Here is a 24,871-nt window from a genome sequence, read left to right as displayed (position 1 = left end):
CCCCACCACTAGGCAGCTCCTGTTTGTCCATCGTGGTGGCCTCCAGAAGAGAAGGAACTGGTGACCTCCAGGACAAGGGTACAGTACTGGACCCAGCCCCACCTTCTAGGATCTGCTGGGCTGACTTACCCTGTTCAGCCCAGAGAAACCTGCAGAGTCCAGGCTGCCCCCTGCCGGATGCCCAGAGTTGCTATGGCGACCCTCTGCCTGTCTTCCCTGCGTGGAGACAATCGAAAAATAAAAGCAAAGACTGTTTTATTCTGCGTCCCACCTGGGAGCCATTTAAGCCTCCCCACTCCTTTTGACACGTAATAATTTTTTTTTTTTTTTGCTTTTAAGATTATCCTGAAATCTCACTTTCTTCTCTTCCCCCTCACTTCAAACCTCTGTGGCAGTCTCCGAGAGCCTCAGGTCTTAAAAACATATACACACATGTGTGTACATGCTGTGCACATGCTTACACACCACGTAGACATCAAATTGGCCTCCCTGGTGCTTATCAATCAACAGCAAAGCCCCAGGGACCAGGACTCTTCCAACCTCACATTGCACATCACTTTACAGCTTTCAAAGCCCTTTCACATCCTATCTCATGTGGGAACCACACAGGAGGTATTAACACACCCTCCATTTTTCATGTGAGAAGATTGAGGCTTGGGATCTTAGGTGCATTGACCAGTATTATCTGGTGGCTGACTAGGGCTGGAACTAAGGCTTCGTGACACTCTTGTTTTATTTTTCTGTCGTTGACCCCCTGGGATGCTAGAGTTGGGGGTGCTGGTGGAAGGATCCCCACCCTTTCATCCTCCCCGCTCTCCCCTTGGTAGGGCCTCACTTGCCCAGTCATGAGCAGTGGAGCCCAGCCTGGGTCCAGCTGGGCACACGGGATTCCAGGTCCCCTAATTGCACTTTGGGTTCCCTTGGCTTCTGTTTCCCAGCTAGAGACCTTCCCCAGCCACGTCTGGACCCCAGCTGAGCAGGTTCTCCACCTTGACCCAGGAGCCAGAGTCCAATACCTGCAGCTTCTTTCTGCACCCTCCTCCCCGCTCAGAATCCTCCTCTCCTTTCCACATCGTGCCCCTGGGTCTTTGCTCTCCCTGTGCCACCCTTTCTCATCGTGATTTCCATCTCTGATAGTCAGCCCCATATTGCAGATTCACATGGATATTTGCCTCAAGCTTGCATCTGTAGTGAACACATGCGTTACCATTGACCCCACATGTGCATCCCCATCGACCAAACGTATTTTTCATGAAGTCCTCTGTCTTAGCAAAGACTGGACATTTACATTGAACACAGCATCACCACCTATCATGTTCACTTTGAATTCATGAACATTTACACCAGCCACAATTAGCCTAGAACATTCCCATTGACATGAACATGTGTGTTGCTATTTAAACACATTTACGTTGGACAGCCAAGCAGGGCTCTGGGTTTGCAGATAACACAGACTGCTATCCTATATTACTCCCAGGTCTGATCCAGACAACCTTTCTTAGCTTGCAGGATTGATAGTCATTCCTTGGATGTGTCTTAAAAGCACTTTCCCTAAGTCTGGACTTGAGAGTACACAGATCAAGACCCACAATAACACATGCATAGCTGAGGGCCTCCTGGCCTTACTGGGGTGCTCCAGGGTGTATGTGCAAGATTCCTGGGAGCTACTGGGCTGTGTAACAGCAGGTTTGAGGCCTAGGCCAGGGTTCCTGTTGTCCCCTCCTTGTGTCTTCTGGCCACAGGGAGCAGACTGGGATCCCAGAGGAGCAGGGCACTGCCTGTGGTCTCCAGCCCTGGAGAACAGAGTGAGCAAAAGGTAACCCTTGGGAAGGAGGCATGGGTTGCTCAGCATGGTCCTGGGGGGCCTTGGCCCCAGTTCATGTGTTGCTATCCAGGGCCCAGCCTGTCCAGTCTCCCCCTTTCTTAGCAGGGTCTCTGAGGCCCAGACAGGGCAGGTCATGAGGATGAGCCAGGCTTAGCTGGGAGCTCTGTACCCCTTGGCCTGAGGAATCAGGTGTGGGTCAGGATCAGGCCAGGTTATCCTGTGATTAGAACTGCTGCTTAATGTTCTCTTGGCAACAGCAATCAACATGGAGTAGAGCCCAGCTTTGGAATGAGAATGTAGACAAGTGTGGGTTCAAATCTTGATTCTCCCATTAGCAGCCAGCTGGAGGGCAGGGGAAGGTTGCAGCTCGCAGAGTGAACATGGGCATGGTTGTATGGGGGGACATTCCAGCTCTACGGGCCCAACTGTGTGGCCTTGGGCTAGTGACTTCCCTTCTTTGAGCCTCAGTTTCCCCCTCTGTAAAACAGGGTCGGTAATGTATCTGCCTCATAGGTTCATTGCATGTGAAATGTCTAGCACAGTGCCTGGCATGCAGCAAGTGCTCCTTAAGTGCTGACTCTATGGTTAGTGTTAGTATTGTAATTATTGTTGTATCTGGGTGATCTTGAGGCTCAGTCTCCTCATCTGTAAAATGGGCTTAATGATGCTACTGAGGGCCCCAGCTGCCCACCTGATGCCAAAGTCATCCCCATTTACTACCCTTCTCCCCCAGCTGCTGTATGACTGCCCAGTCTTTCCTAGATTCCCACAGAACAGAGCCCAGAGAGGGGGAGGAATGAAGGAGACAAGGAAATAGATATCTTACCATCCATCCATCAGTTAGCAATGGTGGCGTCAGTTTTCATGAGAAGGGGAATCTGCAAAGTAGTCAAAAAAAATTTTTTTCTCTTTGACTCCAGCAGCCCAGCTGTTCTCTTTCAGGAAAAGTGCTGAGGGCTGAAAATAAAATAAGGAACAATGGTAGAAAGACACAAGGGAAGAAGGAAGGGAGGGTAGGGAGGGCGGGAAGGGAGGGGTGGGCAAAGCAGACAGGGAAGAGAGGGCATGGGGCACAGCAGCAGAGAGGGGAGCAAGGTTTTGCCAGGGCCTTTCTCAGGCAGCCTGGAATAGCATTCAGCAAGGCTGCCATTGACCCAGCATGTGCTCTAGTGAAAGAAGCCATCTGTGATCTTTAACACTGGGATTGTTTTTGTGAGTCTTCCTGCTCAATTTCAGGGAGCTTCTCGGATCCCTTGGCTTTTAAGAAAAGGTTGCATCTCAGCAATGAGTTAAAACACTGCCCTCAGTGCTGGGGAGGGAGACCTTGGAGAGGAATTCCCAGGCTTCCACTCAGCCTCTGACTGTATTCTGACTCTGACCCCATGCTGGGCAGTTGTGGCCACTCCATGGGCCTTGTACAGACCCCACTCTGTCCAGTCTTCATACCTTTATACCTACTGTTCTTTCCTCCTAGAATGTCTGTGCCCCTCTCTGAAGGTCAGGATCCTACCAATCCTGAAAGACTGCCTCCTCCAGGGAAGCCGCTCTGATTTCCTCCCTTCCCTGGGGTTCATCTTTCCTCCTTTCCTGCTCTGGTCACTACCCATCTTGTGTCAGACCCTCCTGTGAGCTGGACCTACCTATCCCCTGGCTTGTGCTCTGGCAAACGGACTGGAACCCTTTCATCTCTGGCTTCCTAGTGCCTTCTGTCAGGGGCAGGACAGCATGGGGGCCATAGCAGGGCCTGGTCTGGGAGCCTCCAGGGGCCTTGATTCTCAGCAGGGCACTGGCCCATCCCTAGACTCTCACCAGGGAAGCTACAAGAGAAACTGTCCTCCCAGCTTCAACATTAGTACCTATAAAATAGGCAATTAGACAAATGAATTCTAGGTCCCCTACCACACACTCAACCAGCTTAGAGCCTTCCCCGACCTCCACACTCTACAGCTGGAATGTACCCAGGGGGCCACTTACTTCTCTATGGCCTTGGGTAAGTTACTGTGCTTCTCTGTGCCTGTGTTTCCTCACCTGTAAAATGGGGACGCTCATAGCACCATCCTCATAGAGTTGTTGAGAGTATGAAATAAGTTAATGCCTAGATTACCGGAGGGCCCTGGTACCTGGCACAGAGTAAATGCTCCGGAAGTGTCAGGCATTTCTATTTTTTCCTACCATCTGTGGTGGGGCCTGCCTCTCTTCTGGGCCTAGTTTAGAGGAGCACACCCTACCTGGCTGTCAGCTAATCCCAGCCCAGTCATTTGTGACTGTCAAAGTCCTCGCCCTTCCTGGGGTACTCCTGAGGACAGAGACACCTCAGAGGCCCCAAGGAGGACATCGCTCATGCTGGAACCTCAGGCAGTGGGGATGGAGATGGGAGAAGAATCACAGCGGACTCAGCAGGGGGAGCTGTCTGGGCCAGGGGTTGGCCCTCAAACCTCGCCCTGAATGTGGGTTTTTACTCTGCCACATCTGTTCCCAGGAGAGAGGGCCGGCCCGGCCTCTGCTCTGGTCTACTTGGGGGTGGGGGAAGCTCCAGGTTCCTGCCTGGCCTCTACCTGCTCAGAGATTTGTGACCTATATAGGGGACACAAAGAGGAGGGGAGGGGCACAAAGAGGAGGGAAGGGGCACAAAGAGGAGGGAAGGAGCACTTGGCCCTCTCAAGTGAATTGTGAGCCACAGCCCAGTCCCCTCAGCCCACTCCTCTTTCCCCATCCCTGCCCTGACTCAGCTCTCTTGGTTGCCATGACAGCAGGGCTCTGGGAAGCGGGACTCCGTATGGGGACAGAACCAGAGTTTGCCAGCATATGTGCCCAGAGCGGGGAGCTTCGTGTACGTGCCCGGGTCCTCCCACACACTGGGGTGTGGTGGGGTGGTGGAGGGGGCCATGTGTTTGGGTGGGGTCCCTTCAGGTCTGCAGGCCTGATTCACACACACACTTCCCTGACATGTAGCTAAAGCACGAGCAGGAACAATCCATCCCTTTACTGACTATGGGGGCCATAGATGTGTCTTTCGCCTCAGTGGCTGGGTGTCTGCCCCCATCACACCCCCACCAGGCTCGTGCAGAAGGCCCTTCTCATGTCTCTGGCTCCTTCATGAGGCAGGCAGGATAGATAGTGCAGTCCCAATTTGTAGATGGGGAAACTGAAGTCTCGTCATGCACTCGCTCATTCCCTGGACTCACCCTGGTCTACCAGCCAAGCTGAGGCTCTTCTGGGGCATCCTATGACCCTGGGCTGTCTCCTTGTCCACTGGGAAGGCAGACTAATGTCCACCACAAGGGGAGAATTATCAGCAAGATGTTTAACTTTGCTTCTCTTTATTCTTCAGTTCCCAGAGCTAACTGATGGCTTAAGGAAAGCCCGCTAGCCTTTCTAATGGGGGTCTGGAGCCTGCTCTCTAGGGGGACCAGTAAGCTGTGCAGGAGTGCAGGTGTGTAACAAAGTGAGCGAGGGTCTGAGGCAGCCGCCCTGCCTGCATTAGGGGACAACCTGCCTGGGTACGGGAGGGCACACACTGTGGGCCTGAATTTGTTCATGACGCTTCCTACACTTCAGACATTAGCTGGCATTTATCTTTAGCCATGAGATGTGCAGGTACCCCCTCCGCCCCAACACACACCTCCTGCGTGTTAACTAAATGTGAAGCTGTCCCTGCCAAGTTCAAGAGTGGAGAGAGAGCTGGGCACTGGTGGAATGTGTGGTGATGAGTTCCACCTCTCCACTTCTGCTTGGGCTGCCTCTGGGGAGAGAGACAGTGAGAAGGAGTGGGCCTTGGGGTCAGCCCTCCACTCCACCCCATTCTCCCCACCCCATTGTGTGCCCTGGGACCCTCCCTGGCCCCTGCTTCCTAGGCTGGGATGTATGGAGTCTTTGCAAGCTGGCTGGCCAGGGCTCCCCCCTCCCAGACCCCTCAGCCCCCTGAGTTGGGGAGTGGATGGGTGGTCTTCTCTACCCCGCTCTCTTTGGGGGAGGAAGGAGGCACCCAGCCAAGCCAGTTTCGGGGGTGTGCATATGGGAGGAGTGTCTGGGTGTGCAGAGGCGGGGGGTCCACAAGTCTGTGAGTCACTGAAATTTCCTGAGGGCACACCAGACCTCTCTTCCCACTTGCCTGATGAGCCACCACGACAATGCAGGTATTTATGGCTGGTTTTCGCACCCCAGCAGGTGGTGTGAGCACACTGCATCTGAGTGTATGAGCCCATGTTTTGGTTCAGGGTGGGGGGCCCCCATTGTTTGGGGCCTTCCAGATCTCTCCACCTCAGGCTGCCAGCCTGAGCCACACCATTTGCCCCATGGAGAAGTTTCCATTTGGGGTTCCTCCTTCCACCCCCAAACCTCTGTGACTATCACCAGGGCCAGACCTGGCTGTTAGTCCTGGCTCCACTGACTAGGACAAGTCACCTCACTTTTCTGAGCCTCAGTTTTCTCATCTGTGAAATGGGCACAGTAACACCCTCTGCACGTGTTGCTTGAAGGGAGTGAGGGAACCAGCCCAACACTGTGTCCATCAGCTTCAGGAGTGACCAGTGAGAAGTCAGCCAGGGCTCAGCCTGCCCCTGGCTCAACCCTGCTTTGGGACCCATTTCCTGTCATCTCAGGGGCACATGTGCTAGGTTCTTTCTTGCCCTCCTGATATCACTCATACTTCTATCAGTGCCAGCCTCATTTCCCAGGTTATAGAAATGCCACAAGTAGGCGGTAGGCCCAGAAGGAGCAGGTAGATACTCAGGTCTGCCCTTGGGACTGCTGGAACCAGGGTACCTCCCTCACACACCTGCCCTCCAGGCTCTGGTCAGCCAGTTGTGAGAGGTGGGCTTCTGGGACAACATGGGCAGAGAAGGGATAGAGAGGGCAGGCATGGTCCAGGTATAGACCACAATTGCTGCTCCTCTCCACACAGCTGGAAGCCCTGAATGAGGGCTTGGGTTTTCTGTCTGTGGACTGATGGAGCTAAGAGAATGGGGGAGATGCAGAAAAGTCCTGCTCAGGACACCTAACCCTGACACACACAACAGCGATGACATATCACATTTAACAGTGATACACACAGAACAGATCTGCAATACAACACCATTATCATAAAAAACCATAACACAAAAAACTGGATACACACACAAAGCAGACATCCCTGCACCAACTAGACTCATGATCACAACAGTGCACCCTCTTGAGGGCTGACCATGTGCTGGGCCCTGTTCCCGGGGACCTGAATAGATTATGTCATTTAATCCTCACGACACTTTGGAGCAGGTTAAGGGACTTGCCTAAGTGCTCTGCCCAGAGGGTTCCATGTTCCAGAACATTCTCCCACTCATTACACCCACCCATTTCCCTGTTTGCAGATATATCATCCCCCTGCCCAGTCCCATACTAGAGGGAGAAGAGATAGGAGGGCAAAAATCCCAGGCGTCCTGCCTGGGGGTGGCACCAGACTCTCAGGAAGGATGCCCTGGTTTCCCACATCCCTACCTGAGATTTTCCTCTGGCTTGCTGCCTCTGGGCCAGACCTGTGGCTCCTCTCAAGGTAGAAACCCTAAACCATTGAGCTTGGCGTGGGCCCTCCTGGGATGGGCCCTGTCTGACACCGGTGCTATGCCTGGCGGGACGGCACACCCAAGAATGGCAGGAAGGGAGGTGCAGGCCCACATAGCCAGAAGAGGCCCTGAGGAAGTGCCACAGACCTGAGGCTCCTGGGCTTTCCTCCCTGTGTGCCCACCCTCCACATTCCCCCATGAGCCTCTCTTTCCCTCTGTGTAGCCTGACTATTGCTGATGGTCCGCAGTCCTTATCAAGGTCTGACCTAGCTAAGGGAGGAGAGAAGGTCCTTCTTGCCTTTGAGGGTTGCCTCAGCCCCCAGTCCTACCAGGGCCCTGTGTTTCCCCTGACCCCCTGGACAGCCCTGCTTTCCCACCTGGTCCAGCCCAGGCAGCCTTCCTGCTCTCCACTCCTCAGCTCCCAGCACCATCCAGGGGGCCTGGTCAGATCCACTTGTCACTGGCCCAGGGGTCTGGCCTGCCTTTCTTTCCCCTGACCCTTTGAGAGAAGGAGGGTAAGCCAGAGAGATGGAGGGAGGGACAGACCCTCAAGGGGTCAAGGAGGGGCTGATGCTGATCTCGGGGCCATGAGGGTCTGTGAGCTGACCTGAGCAGCCCACAGTACACACCAGCCAGTGACAATACCGCTGCACCGTCTACATGCTCCCCCCGTTTATTTTGGTGCAGACTTTGCAACCAGACAGATATGTTCCAGCTCCCCCCACATCTGACTTATGATCTTGGGCAAAAGATGTCCCCTCTCAGGTCGGAGGTGGGGGGAGATGTCCTTAGGTCCCAGGTGAGCACCCAGCCCCAAGAGCCGTCCCTCCAAAATGCCTCCATCCCTCTCTGACCAGGCCACCTGGCTGTCACTGCAGGCACCTACCCCAGCTGCCCCCACCCCGCTGGGCAGGTGATAGATAGGCAGGTGCTGAGGGCTGGGAGTCCTTAGGCAGGAAGGGCGCTCCTGGGAATGCCACACCACAGTGGCTGTCAGAGTGCGCTCATCCCAACAGTCACAGCACAATGCCCAGCGCCCAGTGTGACAGTGTGAGTCTCCCACTTCCTCCCAGGGCTGAGTCCAACAGGTGTGGGGAGAGGCAGGAGACCCCAGCTTCAGGCGTCAGCACTGACTTGCTGTGTGACCTGGGGCAGCGATGATGCCTCTCTGTGCATCTGCAAAACAGGCTGCAGTGGGACAGACCAAGCCTGTACAAGATAAGATAAGGGGTGCAGAGAGGACCCCTGGAGGAGAGGCCCAGCCCGAAGCATAGCTGATAAAAACTCTCAGGATTCCCTTCTTTCTTCAGGAAGAAGGAAACCACTGACAGAACGAACACTCTCCTGGGGGTATTTCAGGACTGGGGAGAGGAACCCATCTGTTGCCGGAAGCCAAGCCCAGATGTTGCCCCGCTCTGCCCCCTGTGTGGCCTCAGGCAGGTTACGGAGGGTGATCTGGCTGCCTCTCCAGGGCACCTTCCCTAGTCCCCTCCTCTTGTCTTGCGTGGCCCTTGGCAGCTGAGCACGCCATGGGCACCCAAGTGCCCCAGTCAGGCTGCCTGGCTGCACCTCCTGGAAGAAAGCATCTTAGAGACTACAGACCCCCAGCCTGAGAGACAGCGAGGTTCAAGTTCTTCATCATCAAGGAGCCAAAATGCTAGCATTCCCCACCATCACTCCTACACCTCCCCACTCCCCCGAGGCCTCTCTCTGTTGGCAGCTCTAGCTCTAGAGCACCCCCTCCATCTTCTTCCTCTGTTCCCTGGGGTGAGGGTGCCCTGTGTGAGGTGGAGCCTGGGGTGGGCCAAGACCTGGCAGCTGGACACCTTCCCCCTCCTTGGCTGCCTCCCCCCTTCCTCCTAATGTCCCAGACTCAGGCTTAAATGAAGCGTAAACAGAGCCTGGCAGAGGGAAGCCTCATTAGGCCTGATCTAATTAGAAGCCCCCTGCGAGATTGGGGGTGTATGTGGGAGGTAGAGGAGCGTCCTATGCACAAGGGCTTACGTGCACCCAGAGTGTCACATACGTATGGTCCTAGGACCCCCTCCACAATCCTCCATGATAGGCATGGCTATACCCAGGTAGCATGAATGGAAAGTGGCTCAGAGGGTGGGTGACTTACCCAAGGTCACACAGCTGGCAGGTGGCTTTCCTGTGATGTGCACCCTGTGTGTCTAGGCTCAGCATCCGGTTTTTCCCAGCACCCAGTTGGCCTAAGCACATCAGACTGGGCAGGCCTCAGAGTTTTTCCGGCTCCTCTGTCCTCTGTGACAGGTTTGTCCAGGCTCTGCTCGCACGCTGCAGTGATGGGGAGCTCATGGCCCGTTTTGGGCTCTTTATGTCTGTGGACCTCCTCTCTCTCCCAGCACCACCGGACTCCACAGTGAGTCAGGATGTTGGAGGGGGGCAGGGAGGGGGGCAGCCAGTCTCTCTGCCTCTCTCCACACCCACCCTCATGCATCTCCCTCTGCAATCAGGGAGGGTGTGGGGGGACCCCACGCAACACCAAACAGCAAGCTGCCCCTTCGTTAGTCTTAGCTAACAAGCTGTTTATGGGTGCCACATGACACCTGCTTTCTTCTTTATAACGTCAATAATTTACGGGCATATTAGTGGCCAGGCGGCTGCCCCGGGTCCCAGCCAGACTGGACGGGGAGATGCAGCCGGGTGCCTCTGCCGATATTTACTCTCTCCCACCATCAATTAGTACGGAGCGCTCCTTCATTTTTGCACATAATTACATACGCCGTTATGTTTCGAACTCCCCTGCTCTTAAGCCCTCTGGAGAGGGCCCCTGCCTGCCCAACAGGGCTGAGCTGGCGTGGGAACACAGCTGGTTAGGGAACACAGCAGGCAGACACTCTCCCTACTTGGGAGAGAGATGGTGGCAGCCTCAGCCCCACACCCGCTTCTCAGCTGAGTTGGAACCATCTTGGTCATTGCTGGCCTTCCTTGGGGTCTGCTGTCTCTCCCCACCGTCCCAGGGCCTTTGCACCTGCTGTTCTCTTTGCTTGGAGTACCATCCCCCACCTTCCGTCTTCTGGTTGACTCCTACTCACCCTTTGGATTTCAGCTCAGCCATCACCAGCTCCTGGTTGTCTATCCTGCCTGCCCAGTGCTTGCTCTGTGTGTGCATGAGCCCCCATGCTTCCCTTGCCTCAGCCTAGCTCATGCTGCGCTGAGTCTTGTGCATGAGACCATGGGCTCTTTGGGGCACAGAGAAAGCTGTAGCGAATGTTTGTTGAGGGTATGAATGGGAGAAGGGATGGATGAATGCCTCCACCTGCTTCACCATTAATGAGCCCACTGAAGCACCTCCCCCTCCCCCTCCTCCAGGAAACCTGACCTGATTGCTCCAGCCACACACATCTTTCTCTCCTCCCAACTCCTCCAGACCTTCCTGGTCTGGGCTGGGATCCCCAGAGGGCAACAAGGCTTGGACCCTCCATCTCTGCCCCTAGCACCAAACAGAGGGCAAGTCAGGGTGGAGGTAGGACAAATCCTGACAATCTCAGCTCTGCTGTGCCACCTGGGGAAGTTGCTCACCCTCCCTGATTTTGTTTCCTCACTGGTTATGTGGGGATAATAACAGTTCCTACTTACTGGGTTGTGGTTGAGGCTTACATGAGATAATTTAGAAAAAGCACCTAATACAGGGCGCAGCATGTTGTAGGTGCTCAAGCAGTATTCCTTCACTTCAACTATTGTCTGTGAACTGAGTCAATGCAAAATTGAACTGAACTGCATTGTGTTGAATTGAACCATCTTATTCACACCTTCTCTTGTCCACACCTCCTTGATTTTAGTCTCCCCTACTATGTAGCTGGCCCCAGGCTTGGCTTATGGGGGGCCTCTGCAAATATTCCAGATTGATTAATCAAGACTTTCCCAGCATCTCAGTTCATACCTAGGAAGGGGGAAGGGGAAAGGGGGAAGGGGGGCAAGTCTCTCCCATGCTACAGAAGAATAGACCGAGGCCAGGGAGGTAATGTGGCCTCCCCCAAGTTAGCAATAAAGTGAGGAACCAAGCCCTGGCCTCCCACTGCACTCCAGGAAAATCTCCCTGGAGATCCTGTGCCTCAGTTTCCCCCTCTGTAAGAAGAGAGAATAATAGAATGGACCCCATGGGGTTGTTGAAAGGATTAAATGAGTGACTTAAAACCACTGTGCATGCTCATGGTAAACACTCTGGAGTATGGGGTTCAGGACAAGCCCAACTCTACCACCTTCCCTTCCTCTGTCCCCAGAGGTAACACTCCCCTGGAATCGGAGTTGATCATTCTCATGCATGTTTGTATGCTTTTCTTATATATGTAGATGTCCATACATAATTTATAGGGTTTGGGGCTTATTTTTAAACCTTATATAAATGGTACCATCTTTGGTTTTTTTCCTCAACTTTGTGTTTGTGAGAGAACCCACACTGACATGTGTGGCTCCAGCTTGTCCATTTTCATTGCTGCGTAGTATTCCACTGCATGGTTATACCACATTCTGTTCATGCCTTCTCCCCATGATGGGCATTTAGGGCATTTCCAATTTTTCACTAATACAAACACTACCCCTGGGAACATTCCTGTGCTTGTCTTCTGTGGACGTGTTTCTCCAGGGTGTATACCCAGGAGGGTATTTTTGGGTCATAGAGTGTGCATCTCCTCAACTTTACTAGATAACCACCTAGTTGCTGTGTCATTCCTCATCCTGACAGGCAGCAGGCACTTTTCCTGCATTATCTCAATGCCCCCAGCCATGTTGGGAGAAAGGAATTTTTATGCCCATTTTACAGATGAAGCCTGTATTAGTTATCTATTGCTGCATAACAAATCATCCCAAAACATAGTGGCTTAAAACAACAAATATTTATTATCTCACAGTTTATGTAGGTCAGGAATCCAGGTGAGCCTTAGTTGGGTGCCTCTGGCTCAAGGTGTCTCACAAGGATACAATCAAGACGTCCACCAGAGCATCAGTCATCTCACGGCTGGACTTGGGGAGGGTCTACTTTCATGCTTGCTTGTGTGGCTATCGGCAGGTCTCAGGCCCTCGTGGAGTGTTGGTTAGAGACATCAGTTCCTTTCCATTCAGGCTTCTCAACAGGACAGCTAATAACATGGCAGCTGGCCTCTGTCATAGTGAATAAGCAAGTGATGGAGAGAGGGTGCCCAAGATGGAAGCCTCAGTCTTTTTGTAACCTAATCTCAGAAGTGATATCCCATCACTTCTGCCATATTCTGTTCACTAGAATTGGGTCAATTAGTCCAGCCCACAATCAAGGGGAGGAGATTACACAAGGTGGGGGGTAAATACCAGAAGGCAGGGACCATTTGTGGCCATCTTAGGGGCTGCCTATCACAGGGCAGCTGAGGCTCAGAGAGGTGAAGTGGCTTGCCCAGTGTCACGCAGTGGTTAGAGACAAAGCCAGGACTGGAACTCAAGACTGCTTGGCTCTAGGGCTGGACATCTTCCAAGCTGCCTTGCTGCCTTTGGCTCAAGTTAATAACAGGTTCCGACTTAATAAACAAGTCTCCTGCACAACAGAACTCAAGACAAGTGCTTAATAAATGGATTTGTTAATAGTGCTGTCTGTTTACACACATTAGCTCAAGTTCCCCCTGACATGATCCGTGGGGACAGCCGAGCCCAAACTCTTGGGAGAAGTCGCTCTGCCAAGCCTGGAGTCTAGATTCCCAAGGAGCCAGGGAGTGTCCCTTTATACAAACTACTTTTTACATTTGCTTTTTTGTTTTTGCTCTCAATTTAATCATTTGGATATTGTGTGTGTGTGTGTGTGTGTGTGTGTGTGCACGTGTGTGCGTGTTTAATGGCGTGCACGCTTCCCTGTGTTCTTAAGGAGAGCTAACTTCAAGGTCAGGAACATCAGTTATTCCCCTGGAGGGACTTCAGGGTGGGCAGGGCAGATGAGCCCCTTCACTGACTGGCCCCAGACAAATTTCCTGCTTCTCAGCCATTATGGATGAAGCAACCAGGCGCCAAGCTCAGCAGACTGAGTAGGGGCCAGCCCCAGGACCTCATCTCTCTGCGGGCTTCTGCCTTGGGTCCCCCAGGAGCCTTTTTGCCTCCCCCAATTCTCAGTGCAATTCCAAGTAGTGGAGGCTGCTACCTACACTGTTTCTAGATAAGTGAACATCACTGATGCTGGAACATTTCCAGTGGAGGCGTGGGTGATCGAGGCCCCCAAGATGAGGGGAGGTGAGAGCTGGGGATTCAAGAGTATCCCTGCCCCCGCCCCCCATGCCCTGGTTCCCTTCTCCAGAGGAGCCCATTGGTCCTTCCTGATGAATGGATTTCAGTTGAGTTTAATTTGCACACGTCAGACTCTCTGGAATCTGGTCTTTGGGCTCTCTGAGGAAACTGGAGGAGACACAAGAACAATCCCTGCCTTCAGGGTGTTCCTGATTCTTAGAGAATGAAGAACTTGGTCCAGGCTTCTCCTGATGGGAATGCTGAAAGGGAGCTTAGGGTAGACCCCTGTCTTTACGGAGGAAGGGCTGCAGGGTCAGAGGGCAGAGAGCAACCATAACAGTAAGTATAATAACCATAAAAATACCTACATTTATCAAGCACCTACTGTGTGCCAGGCCCAGCATCAAGTACTAGATATACATTTTGGTCCTTCGTATCCAGTTTCCACATCCACAGATTCAGAGGGCCGACTTTAAGGGACTTGAGCATCTGTGGATTTTGGTATCTGTGGGGGGTCCTGGAGGGATGACTGTACATTGTCATGAGATCCTCACACCAGCCCCATGAAATGCGTTCTACTGATATTCCCATCTTACAGAGGAGGAAACTGAGGCTTAGAGAGGTGCCCACGGATGCACAGGCCAGCTCAGAGCAGGAGACTGAGGTGCTTCGAGCAGGCTTCTGGAGGGAGGGGGGCCACATAGTGCTCTGCATTGGAAGGGGAGTGGGTGAAAGGATTCAAGGAAGTGGGTCTAGGGTCTTAAAGCTGTTAATGATAAATAAGACATGGCTGCAGTGGGGGCTGCCAGGGAAGAGGATGCCCCAAGGAAGTGAGGGTGGGCTCTTCACACCCCTACCCTTAGAGTCTTGGCCTCAGCCTGTACCCACAGTGGGTGTCCCTCCATGTCAACCAGCACATCTCCACATCCAGCTGGGCCAGCCACTGTGCAAATAGGTCCCCTTCAGCTGACCCCCAGTGCCCCTCCCTGTGCCAGTTGCCCCATGCAGGATGTGGCAGACCAAGAGCTAGGGTGCACCTGGACAAATGACCTTGAGTAAGTCCTTTCCCTTTTAGGTACCTCAGCCAGACCCTCTGTAACATGCCTAGGTGGGACCCTGGAGTCCCTGAGTCCCTTCTGGCTCTTAGGGAAGGACTTCAGAGGGAGCAGGAAGGCCTGAAGCCTGGCCACAGCTCCAGGCCTGCCTCCTACAGGGGACTTTCCTGCCGGCCCCCTCAGGTGCCCCCCCATCCCTTGCCCCCTCCATAGCTGCACCAGCACGGGGCTCTGACGTATGGATTTTCTGCCACTTCCTGATCCACTTCACTCCAGCCTGAGTCTTTAGGACTTCATTATACCGGCAGCCTCAGCAACCCCAACATGGAGGGCTGTGAGAGCTATGCAGGGCTTCTTCAGTGGCTCCCGGAGGCTATAGGACCCCCAGCTTCTGGGCTTCAGCCTCCTGGGGGCTCAGGGTCTTTCAAGGAGCCCCCTCTTGCGGCTTCATCCTATTCTCCCCATAGAACCCTGAACTTAGAGACCCCCCAGGCCAACCCCTTATTGTGTATCTGGGGAAACTTTCACCCAGGGAGGGGCAGTGACTCCCCCAAGGTGACACAGCAAATTAATGAGTGCTCAGAATTAAATGTGTGGCATAAAGTGGGACATGGGTTCCACCTGCCCCACAGAGACCTCCAGCTGGATGCCAGCTCCAACCCACTTCCCCAACCCTGCTCCATGCCCAGTGCCACTTGCCCAGCCCCCACCTGCCTCCCTGGCTCCTGGTCTCCGTTTTTCTTGCTAATTAGAGGTCTCAGCAATGACTCCACTGTCCCAGCCATTTTAGAGCTGTCATTAATTTCAAGTGCCTTCAGAAATAATCATCACTGTAAAACCCTGAGAGCTGCTGGGATGCAAGCGGGCAGGACCAGCACAAAGCAGGCATGCGTGCAGGCCTGTGTGTGCCACCCATTCCTTCCTGTGCCACAGGGAACTAGGCCCTGCCTCCTCAGTCTCCCACAGTAGGGGAGAGCAGGGCTTGTGCTCTGATGCCAGACACACACAGAGCTTCAAAGCCCAGCTCTACCTCTTTCACAGAGTAAACGTGGGCAAGTCACCAGCCCTCACAGAGCCTCAGTTTTTTCATCTGTACAATGGGGATAGCAATCTCAATCTTGAAGTGGGATGAAGTATGTAAAGTATAGCTTAGACCCTGGCTTACAGTAGGAGCCAAATAAATGTTGGAGGGTCCTGCCCCTCCTCCACAGTCCCCAGACAAACCCATTCCCAGCTTCTCTGCTTTGCTGTGAGCACTCAGGCTGTAGCAGACTGACTCCTTGCAGCCATCAATTCCTGCTTTACTGGGACTTGCTGAGTTTTCACCCTGAAGCCAGGAACATGCTGTCTCAGGCCTGCTCTTGGGAGCTCCTAGTCTGAGGACAGAGAGGGAGGAGACTGGGCCCTTGCCTCTAAGGGCATTTCAGCCTGAGGAGGAGAGACAGGAATAGATGCAAATGGCCTTAGTTTGGTCTTGAAGCACAGGTGGGAACCAGGGAGAGGACAGGCCGAGCAGGTGGACCAGTAAGGATAAAGGCTTGGAGGTGTGGGTGAACATTCTTCAGCTGAGGCTCCAGGGTTATGATCTCCATGTTGTGCCAGTGAAATCTTGGACTGGGCCATTCTGATGTTCCATATTCTTCATGGCCCTGGGATCCCTGAGAGGGCTGTGTTGGGGACCGCCCCACCAGACAGGAGTGGAAAGATACCTGTCCCCAGTGACACCCTCCCCCTTTCATGGGGTCTCTGGTGACAAGGCCAGGGACCTGCACTCTCACCAGGCCCAGGCTGGACCCTCAAAAAGGCCTTTTCTCCAAATTCTTCCCCCCGAAGCCTTCCCTTCCCCATTGTTTCCATTGGTGAAATAAGACAGGGAATGCTGGGAGGGGTCATTTCTTTTAGAGAAACGGAAGGGGAAATGGCTTGGATACTGTTCACATGGAGAACTAAGACTCTGGGGCAATTCCTCCCAGACACACAGCTCTTTGGTCATCCCTGCTGCCTCCAAGGTGCAGAGGGACAATTGTGGGCCCCAGAAGACCTCACCCCAGGACGCCAACTTCCTCAGCCAGCATCTGGGGGTTGGGGGTGGGAGCAGTGGGCTCTCCCCCATTTCTCCGTCGAGATCACTGAGGCAGGGAGCAGGTGAGTCGGGGGCGGAGATACGCCGTGGCCGTGCAGTGTCTGCGTCAGCCGCCGCACCAGGAATAGCCCCCGCCCCCGCCGCCGCCCCGCAGCGGGTCTGCTCGCCCGCCGGGTGCCTGGCGGAGCCTTTACGCAGGAGCGAGAGAGCGTCTATTCCTGTCTGGCTGGTGGGAGGAGGCGGCGCGGGAGGGCGGGAGCTCACGGGTAACTCACAAACAGCCGGGGTGGGGGAGCTGGGGAGCCTGGGATGGGGGTCCAGGCGGCACAGGGTTGAGGGGCCGGGGAACCGCCTGCGCTGGACTATTGAAGCGAAGGGGACTCCTGTGTCGCCTTCTCTCTTCCCCTCCCAGCTTTTATAAGTCCCTCTGCCAAGCCTGCCCCCTGCTGGAATTGGCCCTGGAAGGCGATTCAAATTCCCTTTCCAGGCTTTACTAGCTGTTTGACCACAGGGAAATCACAGAACCTCTCTGAGCCTGGGGTTCCTTCTCTCTGTCACAGGGGGAACAACAGTGCCTTCTCCCAGGGTCGCTGGAGGATGAATGTAGAGTGCACAGCACAGCATCCTCACTTACTAGGAGGGGGCTCCAGCTAGGCCTAGGATGAGGATGGACATAGGAGACAGGAGATGGTTCTCCAGGCGTGACTGTTCAGAGCTGTGGTGTGGCTGTGAGACTGAGAAGTACCCAAACTCTGTCGAGCTAGAACAAAAGGTCTGTGCAACTCTTTGGGCTGTGTGTGAGGCTGAACAGTGGAGAAGATGGTGCTGTGGGGGAGGGAGGGGGGGGACTGGCGGCCCCACCATGCTAGCCAGGTAACTGCAGTGAATGTCAGACAAGCTCCATGGGGGTCAGGGCACTGGGAGCAGGATTCCCCGTTTCTGCCCCAGAGACTGAAAGGCTTTGGGCCAGTCTCCTCCCCCACATCTGTGCCCCCCAGCCTCAGCTTCCTTTTCTGCCTGCCGGGACCCCTACCCCTAATGTGCTCATGTGATTCACTCCCAACAGTGGAGAAGGGGCGAGCATGTGGGATGGTGTCAGCATTGATGGTTATTCTAATCAAACTAGCTTAGTGTTAAAGGGCATCTGGCTTCAAGGAGATGGAAGGGGGTGTACAGTGGAAGGAGGTGAGGTCCCGAGGGTCGTAGCCCACTCTGCAGGCTTTGCCAAGACACCTCCACCAGCCGAATCTCTGTATCTGTAGGTCAAGGAGGATCTGGATCTGAGGAGAGGTCCCATTCCTTGGGCCTATCTGAGTACGTGCCTCAACTCAGGATCCCCTGGACCCTTGGGGAGCGGGGTGAGGGACAGTCAAGCCCAGACTGAGGCTCTGCGTTGCCCTCTACTGGTCTCTGGGTGCAGTGCCCGCAGCCAGAGCTGGCCAGAGCGGCCTGCTGCCCTCTGCTGGACAGGAAGCCAGGCTGGGCGGGGACCCAGGCTGCAAAAGAGGGCGCAAGACCACGCTTGGGGTAGAGCCGCGGGGCTGGCGCGCCTTCTTCGGCGTCCCCGGAGCTTCCCTCTCTACCTGCTCCAAGGCCGCCAGGATGTGGGCCCTCCAGGGGTTCGCAGACAATTCCGAGGAGAGGGGACAAGGCGTTTGACCGCGGCTCCAGGCCTCACCCTTCCCACGCCGTCCTCCAAACAACCCTGGTCGGTGGGGAGCCTTGCCGGTTCACGTGCGTGTGTCGGTCCACATGGCAGTGTGCAATGACCCCAGTTAACACGTGTGAACACACGCGCTCACATGTACACGCAAGTGGCCACACGCGAGGGTGGGCACACACCCCCAGGACCGCAGACCGGACTCCCCGCGGCCGCGCTGGCCTGGGACTCGGAGGAGCACGGTCGTGTGCGGGGCTGGAGCTCGGAGGCTCCGGCCCCCGCGCAAGGCTGGCACGCCCCTAGCCCGCGCCCCTTTGTCAGTTTCGCTGCCCCATCCGTGCAGGGCGGTGGTTGGGGCGCTCCTCCCTCTTCGCCCCCTTCGCTGAAAGGAGCCGAGTCCTCCACCTTACCTCCTCCCCCCCACCCTCGGTTTTGCGGCCGCGCCTTCTCCTCCCCCGCCCGGCTCCCGCCGCTAGCTCGCTCGTTCGCTCCCTCCCTCCCTCCTCCTTCCCTGGCTCGCTCCTCGCGCTCCCTCCCCGCGCCGCGGCAGAGCGCGGAGCCCGGGCGGGAGCCGGCGCGGGAGCCGGAGCGGGCGGCCGGCGACAGCACAGGCGGCGGCGGCGGCGGGTCCAGGTCCCGGCCCCGGTCCCGGAGCGCGCGGAGTCCCCACCCGCGCCGCTCCGGCTCCTCTCCCGACGCGGGGCTCCGAGCAGCATGCGCGGCCGCTGCCCGCCGGCCTCAGCCCTGGCCCCGGCCCCGCTGCGGAGCGCGCCCGGCCTCGACCCCGGCCCCAGTGGCAGAGGCGGCGGCGGCGGCGGCGGCTCCAGGCTGGCCCGGGGCGCAGAACGAGGCTCATAGAGCCCGCGTCGCTAGTCCTGAGCGCACCCGCCCCTCCGCCCGCCGGGGCCCCGGCCTCCCGCCTCCCCATTCCCCGGCCCTTGCCCCGGCCCCGGCTCCGGCTTGGCTCCCGCCCGCGTGGGGCAGACAGACGGACGGCTAGCCCCGCGAGGGCGCGCGGACTGCCGGGCGGAGGTGTCGGACAAGGAGGAGGAGACGAAGGAGGGGGCTGGGCAGGGGCTGGGGCCCTGGCGGGGGAGACATGCGATTGGTGACCGAGCGGAGCGGACGGACAGCGCGCCCGAAATGCAGGTGAGCCCGGCGGCCGCGGCCCAGCCCCGAGTGGGCAGCCCCACGGCGAGCGCCCCTGGGGGCCGCCGTCGGCCCGGGCTGTGCCCATCTTGGGGCTGTGGGGCACCCCAGCGTCACCCAGACCCGCTTTGGGGGTCACAGATCTGATCGCCCCCCCGAAGCCTCAGAAATGAAGGTTTTTTCTTTCCCGTCCCTCCCACCCAACAAATTTCAGGTTGTCTAGCTGGGACCCCCGGAGCTGGGGAGGGTTCCCAGTCCTGCTTGTCCTCTGTCCCACCTCCCATTCTGAGCATTGGTCACCCTGAAGGGTAAGCCGCCTGCTCAGCACTGGGTGGTTGCCTCTCTCCATAGACCCCAGACACCCCCAGGCAGCCCTAGCCTGCACCAGGCACCCCGAAGCCGGTGGATGCAGGTCAGGGACCAGGTTTCTCCACAGGCACGGGGCTGGGCGCCACCTGACTCCCCTAACAAGGGGCAGCCCCTTTCCAGCTCCTGCCCAGTGAGAGGGAGGAAAGGGGAAATAGGGGCTAGGAGAGTGGAGGAGAGGGAGTTGGGGTGGAGGAGGACCCAGGAACCATTGGGGGGCCTCCCCTTTGTCTTCAGCCCTGGCTTCTCACTTCCCCCTGCCCCACTTTTCATTCCGAAGCAGAGCTGGTGGGAGGTAGGAACCGGCTGAGAAGAAGGGGTCTCCTTCTCGGCCCCCCACCTCTGCAAGATGGGCTGTGGGCTTCCTGCTTCCCCAGGCACCTCCAGGTGGACCCCGCTTTGAGGAGGGGTGGGGCCAGGCCCAGTGGGCAGTCCCCTCCTGTCTCTTGCCCTGGTCCCAGCCCAGCTCCATCCAGCCCTGGCTGTGCCGGCATGGCACCTCCTCTTTGTTCTCAGAGGTCCTGGGGTCGGGGTGGGGGAGTTGGGGCATCTGGGAGGATGGCAACAGCTCTGCCCTGGTGGGGTGGGAGTGCAGGAAGCCCTGAGGTGGGGGCAGTACCATCTGGGCAAGCCCCTTTCCTGCCAGCCCAGCCCTCCCTCTGTCCTCCTCTGCTCGGCTTGGGCAGCTGGAGGGTGTGCAGCCCAACCTGGCCCGCGGCTCCGGCTCTGGCTCAGCCCTGCTGGTCGTTACGCCAATGGCTCCAGCACCGGTGCCTCCCATGCCCAGGGAGCAATGAGCCGGGCATTGAGGCGGCAGAGAGCCTGGGGCTTCCACACATCCAGCAAGGAGTGCTGTGAGGGGAGGGAGGGTCAGCAGCTCCCAGACCCTTTGTCCTTGTGTAGGCCAGGAGGGGCTCAGAGTCCTCACACCTCTGGGAAGATGCCAGCACCTGGTCTGCTGGGACAGCTTGCCTGCCCTTCCTGCTTTCTCCCCATGGCCTGAGGCAGGAGACAGGGGATTAGGTGACAGAAGTGAGAGGCCAAGAACTCCTCGGAACCCAGATAGGGGCTCCCGGCAGCACCCAGCTGCCCCTCCTGGAGGGAGGCTTAGCAAAGGCGAGGGCAGGTATTCTTGTTGGTATTCTTGTTGTCTCTGCCCCTTCTCCCACTCCCTGCCAGTTTATGTGTGAGATGGGCCTTGGGTAGGGCTTGGTCAGGGCTGCAGTGCTCCCCAGTGCCTGGAGTTAGAATGGGTCCCGAATCCAAGGGGCCAGGTTTGGGAGGATGGGTGGGTGCTCAAGGCTAACTTGTCATGGCTTGTGGGCTGAGGGCATTGTAGAGACCACTCTACCCCTTGCAGTAGTCTTCTTCCTAGAGATCAGTTCCCCTATCCCCTGCCCTGGAGCACCCATTTTTCCTATACTAGGTATTATTTTCTAAAACCCAGAATTCCAGGGGGATATCAAAAAGAAAAGAAAAAAAAAAGTCTTCTGAGGGTTGGTCAGCATAAAGCCAGACAGGATCCCTGGTACCAGCGATGGCTCATCTGTTACTGCTCTCCACGTGCCACCAAAGCAAATGGTGAGAGTATCATGATTGGGTCTGGAGGGTGGGAGAAATGCATTCCTGCTGAGAGATGAAGCAGTGCAGTGGTTTGCACAGGGTCCCATGGAGGCATGAGGCAGTGTGTCAGGTGGAGGGTTGAGGAAGTGGGTCCTGTGGGACTAGGGAAGGGCCAGGGAGGGGAGGCTGTAGGTGGTGGTGGTTTCAGAGTGAGAGCCTCGGTTTTGCTGGCTGGGGTCTCTTGGTCTAGCTGTGAGAAGACCTACCCAGAAGGTCTTCTCTTCTCCTGGCCCCTCCTCTAGGAAGCCTCCCTGACTGCTCCACGTCACTGACCCTCCTCCTCCACGCACCTACGTTGCCTGGTTTGCACCTAATATTGTACCAGCCAATTCATTCATGCATTTATTCTACACATCCTGGCTGAGCTGCCTGCTCTGCTCTGGGCTAGGCCCTCACATGGCCCCCATGGATTGCCTTGAACACCCGGGGCAATCCTGGGCCCATCCCCTGGGCTCCCCTGCCTGGCCTTGGGGATAAGAAAGATGCTGGGAGGCACCAGGGAGCAGCTGATTCTGGTAGCAAAAACTACCTGGAAGGAACACAGTGTCTTCTGCCTGTAATGGATGGACAGAGGTAGGTGGTGTCAAGGATGCCCCAGGCAGCGGTTGGGGAGAGCCAAGGCAGGGTATTCAGTAGCACACACTAGTACGCAGAGAAGGTTGGGATTTGCTCCTGGGGGCTGCGGCAGTCAGGGGTCCTCCAGGAAGAGAGAGAGACTGGGTATCTCTTGAGGCAGTAAAAGACTTGGCAGAGACACAGAAAGCAGGATTCCAGAATCAGGGACAGTTTTTTTGTAGCAAGGCAGTGGGAAGGCAAGTTCATTTCCAAATGCATTTGAGGGATGCTGACCTTCATTTATGTGTTGAATGAATGAATGAATATTCTTGGGCTCTGTGGACCCAGTAGAGCTGTTCTGACAACAGTCCCCTCCTCCTGTGTTCAGTTCCTTTTGTGTCATTTTATAGTGAGGTTGTTGAGTGTGGTACCTGGAGCCAGATGCCTGGGTTCAAATCTCAGCTCCACACTGCCTAGCTCTGTGACTGTGGGCAAGTAACTTAATCTTTTGGACCTCAGTCTCCTTATCCGTAAAGTGAGGATAACAGAGGGCCATTATGAAGACTAAGTGTGTTCATGTATGCAAGGCAGTTAGAACAGTGCCTGGTACACAGTAAACTCTCCAGAACTGCTAGCTACTCATAGTTTGTATCAGTGATGTGCTCTCAATCTTAGCCTTGTAGGTGGTACAGAGATTTGATTTTATAGCTGAGAAAACTGAGAGCCAGAGAGGTAGAACAACTTGCCCAAAGACCCCAGCTTACAAGCATGGGGCTCAGTCTAGAATGCCTTCTTCCTGAGCTCTGGTCTGCGACTCTTGCTCACCGGTCCAGGCATGGCCTGTTAATTAATTAATGTAGTTAGTATTACTACTACCACGACTACTAATATAATGAACACCATGACCCTACTCCCCAACCTGAACACTAGCACTTTAATAACGATATGCATCTTCCCATGTGTTTCTTCTCACCCCATCCCTTGGCAGCCACTACCCTAAATTATCTATTTAGTATTCCCTTGCCTTTTAAAAATCACATTTTAATATAGAGAAATTGTTCAGTTTTAGTTAGTTTTGAACTTTGTAAAAGGAACATGAAACTGTGCAGTCCTCTGGAATTTGCCTTTTTTCTTCAACACCATATGCCTAAGTTTCATCTATATTGTTACAAATAATGATAAATGTAGTTCATTCATTTTCACTGATGCATAATGTTCTGTTGTTTGAACATAAACAGTGTATTTATTCTTCTATTAATGGGCATGTGAGTTGTTTCCCTTTTTACTCTTACAAACAGTGCTGCAGTGAACTTTCTTGTCTCTTCCCCTGAGACAACAGGCAGAGCATCTCTGGGGCACACAGCTAGGAGCGGAATTGCTGTAGGTCATATTCATATTCAGCTTTACTAGGAAATGTGCCACAGTGTTTTCCAAATTGGTTGGACTGTTTATGCTTCCCCCAGCAGGAGATGAGTATCCCCATTATTCCCCACCCGCACCCACACTCGGTATGTTCAGACATCTTGACTTCTACTGATTGAATGAGTGTAAAATGATCTTATATTACGGCCTTGATTTGCATATCCGAAATTCACAGTTTCTGGTGTATGAAATGGGGGTTGAGATAGGCAGCAGCAGCCAGTGTGTAATGGGTGCTCACTAAGCAATCATTCCCTTTGCACCTCAGTTTCCCCAGGTGTTGAGGTGCTGTCTGTATAAACCCTGGGCAAGCGGGTCAGGGATGGGCAAGAGCAGTCAGGCAGTTCTCCCCAATGAAGTGGGAATGAAGAAGGAGCAAGGAGAGCTTAAGTCCCTGCACACTTAGAGCCAAAGGAATCCTAGTGGCTCTGTGTTCACCCACAGGATGGGCAGGGGTGGTCCTAGCTTGGGAGGTAGAAGGAGACTTTGCTTCATTATTTTAATAATGCACAGCCCCCGATAAACCCCTGGCACCTGGTGTGGGGCTTGGCCTTGGTGAGTGCTAAGAGTTTGGTGACCTGGGGAATGAACAATGATGAACATATGTATGTTCGCTCCTCCTTCTTTCCCACCTCCTTGGGGAGTCCTCCCTGATTTCCCTTGCCCACTGAGCAAGTGAGGGATGGCTGAGCAAGGTGGCTCCTGGGCATTTGCAAGGCCCTCAAGCCCCTGCCTACCCTCAGGGGCTGAGAAACCTGGTGCTGGCAAGCTAATCTGGAGCAGCTCCCTCTGCCAGCCTGGTGCACCAACAATTGATTCTACACCGCTTTCCCCGCCCGGGCCTGGGCCCCTGGAGCTGGTTAGAGATGAGCGACGGGGCTGGAGGAATAATTAGGCCTATTTCATGTGACACCCAAATTGATTGCCGCCAGGGTGACATTACCAGGGCATTGTTCCTTGTCTCCAACCTCTTATTACATGTTATTAGGGTGTGTGGTGTGTGTGTGTTTTTCTTTTTTTTCCCATTTCAGGGAATTAATCTCTCTCTGCCACCTCCTCTGCTTCCCTCTGCAGAGAACCGGCTCGTGGCTCCAGGAGGGGGTGGGGGCCTGGCCAGCATGCTTCCTCTGTCTGGCCCAGCACAGGGTTGCAGATGCAGTTGGGGGGCTGGCCATGTCAACTCCCTTTACTGGGGTGCAAGATGGGGGTATCTCAGAGCTAAGAGGGGCTGCTGAGGTGTGGACCCAGCAGAGGAGTCTTCCTGCAGTGTCCCTGATCCACGGTCTCTGCTTGCATATCTCTCATGACAGCCTGCTCACTCATTATCTACCAAGGTACATCTTCTATCCTGAGCCGTCTGATCTTCCATTTGATTCCTCGTACTGAACTGAATAG

The sequence above is a fragment of the Balaenoptera ricei genome, chromosome 2 (assembly GCF_028023285.1).
Source record: "Balaenoptera ricei isolate mBalRic1 chromosome 2, mBalRic1.hap2, whole genome shotgun sequence".
NCBI lineage: Eukaryota > Metazoa > Chordata > Mammalia > Artiodactyla > Balaenopteridae > Balaenoptera > Balaenoptera ricei.
The sequence above is the reverse complement of the archived record's forward strand: the minus strand, read 5'-3'. Positions refer to the sequence as shown.